We start from the raw sequence: 3,157 nt of genomic DNA, 5'->3' as shown, positions 1-3,157 counted from the left end.
CTCTCCCTTCGCTCTCGATCTCCGACAACGCCGTTCTTCCCTCTCGACTTCTCCTCTCTCCACCGGTTACAATTTCTCTAGGTACTTTTCCCTCTCCGCCAGTTACTAATTTGTTTCTCTGCAGCTTCCTCTCAAGTTCTCTAGGTACCTCTCCCTCTCCGCCAGTTACTGATTTCTTCGTTTTTGGGGATTTTTGTTTCTCTGCAGCTCTGCGATCAGAGCTTGTGTTGAAGTATTCCATTGACGTTGGTGTGGGGGTGATTGACGCCGATCGGGTCTTGTGTTCAACTAGTCGACGATATCAGATCTTGGATTGACGGTAACTTCACTTTCTCTTTCCTTATGTATTTACTTCGATGCATGTGTCAATGGTTCAATTGCTGCCACTCTTATTATTGTTTTGGATTTTGCTAGTTAATTCATCCTGCTATTTCTTAATATAGTGAATTGATGAATGAGTTCAGACTGAATAAGCTTAGTGAAGTAGGGCTCTGTTCTGTGATTCTATTCATAATATCTATCACTTTAATTAATTATTTCCTGAGATTATCCTGAATAAGCTTAGTGAAGTAGGGCTCTGCGTTCTTATTGCTTGAGATTATCCTGAAAAAATAGATCATTAACTCTTCTTCTTGAATGATGTTGGGGCTGGAGTTTTTCTTTATTTGGTTTTTGGTTTCCTCTGCTCCTATACTTTGTTCCTGGCATTCTACTTGGGAAATTTCTGAGCAACTTATTGGTCAGGGTTATGATATTTGATAAATATGCTTCTTAAGTTTTTTTCCTTATTTTCTTGATGATGGATAGTTTATGTGCTAAGTTTATTCCTGGTTGATTTAAGTGGTTCTTACTTTGTGTGCCTGATTATTGTCATGTTCTTTTGTTTCCTTGTGATTTCTCTTGGGATATTGTGGAGTATTGTGCAGATTTTTCATTGTTGTGTTGGTTTTAAACTTCAACTCCTTTATGATTTGGGTCAATTTGCCGGGTTAGATTCTTTGGATTAATCATGTGTTACCATTGTGATTTTTAATTGGATTATGGCCAAAATTGATGAAATTGTAATTTCTGATGGTCATTTCCTGCTCCTTGATTGTGCCTGTCATATTGTTTCTGGACTTTTCTTGCCTCTAAATGTTAGTAGAGCTATTTAAATATATGCTGGAACATCAATGTCATCCTAATTTGTTGCTGCATATACTGATGGGTTGCTGTGTTGCTGGAACTTATTTGTTTATTTGTGTCAATGTCCAAATTAGATTTTTCATGTACCTGCCAGTAGTATAATTGCAGCTTCAATATTGTGAATACCATCAAATCCGTGAATATTCCACCAACGAATGCTTTGACTCAAAAAACGTCATAGAAAAACTGGTAAGAGAAGGAAAATTAGATCGGTACCTAGCCAACCGAGTCGATGAGCAAAGAAAAAGAAGAAGGGACGAAGATGTTGGACGAACTGAGCAATCACTTCGTACACCAGAGAGACACGTCCACATGATACACGGAGGATTTGCGGGAGGAAGAATCTCCAAATCATCTCACAAAAGATATCTTAAAGAAGTATATCATGTTGAGGGAAAAGAGGAAGCACCCGACATACCCACAATTACTTTTACCAAAGAGGATGCATCTGGCATCATCTCAGGACACGACGATCCCATGGTTATCACTATCATACTGGCAAACGCAAATCTCCACCGCACACTGGTAGACCAAGGAAGCTCCACCGACATCTTGTTCAAAACTGCCTTCGACAAACTTGGCCTGGAAGAAAAAGAACTCAGGGCATATCCGAACAGCCTGTTCGGACTGGGAGACACTCCAGTTCAGCCACTTGGATACATCTCACTACACACGACCTTCGAAAAAGAAAACCAGTCAAGAACACTCAAGATAGACTATATCGTGGTCGACGTGAGTTCAGCCTACAATGCCTTAATAGGTCGGACAACATTAAATCATCTCGACGCAGTAGTCTCGACTCCACATCTATGCATGAAGTTCCCAACTACAAAAGGGATAGCTATAATAAAAGTAGACCAGAAGACAGCGCGCCGCTATTATAACGAAAGTCTAAATCTCAGAGGCAGAGGAGAAGAATTCCACACCATCAAACTCAGTGGAGTTCAGAGGCGGGAAGAACTCTGCCCACAACCCGAAGGTGAAGTAGAAAAAGTCTAGATTGGAGATATCCCGGACAAAACAACCAATATTGGTACAATCCTAAAAGGAGACACAAAAGAATCACTCGTACAGTTCTTACGAGATAACGTCGACCTCTTTGCATGGAAGGCTGCAGACATGCCAGGCATAGACCCCAAGTTAATGTGCCACAAGCTAGCAGTCTACCCAGGATCTCGGCCAGTACAACAGAGACGTAGAAAGCTCGGACCAGAACGATCCCAAGCTGTGGAAGAACAAGTACAAGCTCTACTGGAGGCAGGATTCATAAAAGAAGTCAAGTACCCACTATGGCTAGCTAATGTCGTCTTGGTGAAGAAATCAAATGGGAAGTGGTGGATGTGCACCGACTACATTGATCTCAACAAAGCCTGCCCAAAAGATCCTTACCCACTCCCAAGTATCGACGCTCTAGTGGATGCCTCCTCTGGATATAAATACCTCTCGTTTATGGACACATATTCGGGATACAATCAAATCCCGATGTACCCACCCGACCAAGAAAAAACATCATTCTTAACCCCAAAAGCAAACTACTACTACATCGTCATGCTTTTTGGACTTAAAAACGCAGGAGCTACTTACCAAAGATTAATGAATAAGGTCTTTACGGATCACATCGGAAAAATCATGGAAGTCTATGTGGACGACATGTTAGTAAAGACACAAAGTGAAGAGACGTTACTGTCCGACCTCACCCAAGTATTCGACACTATAAGAAGGCATGGCATGCCACTTAATCCTGCAAAATGTACATTCGCAGTAGAAGCTGGCAAATTCTTGGGTTTTATGCTTACACAAAGAGGAATCGAGGCAAATCCGGATAAATGCTAGGCCATACTCGATATGAAGAGCCCGACTTGCGTCAAAGAGGTACAACAGCTCAATGGGAGATTGGCAGCCTTGTCCAGATTTCTAGCGGGATCAGCAATAAGATCTCTCCCCTTCTATGCTACTCTAAGAAAGGGAAAGA

This window comes from Arachis ipaensis, chromosome B02 (genome assembly GCF_000816755.2).
Source record: "Arachis ipaensis cultivar K30076 chromosome B02, Araip1.1, whole genome shotgun sequence".
In the NCBI taxonomy this organism is placed as follows: Eukaryota; Viridiplantae; Streptophyta; class Magnoliopsida; order Fabales; family Fabaceae; genus Arachis; species Arachis ipaensis.
The sequence above is the reverse complement of the archived record's forward strand: the minus strand, read 5'-3'. Positions refer to the sequence as shown.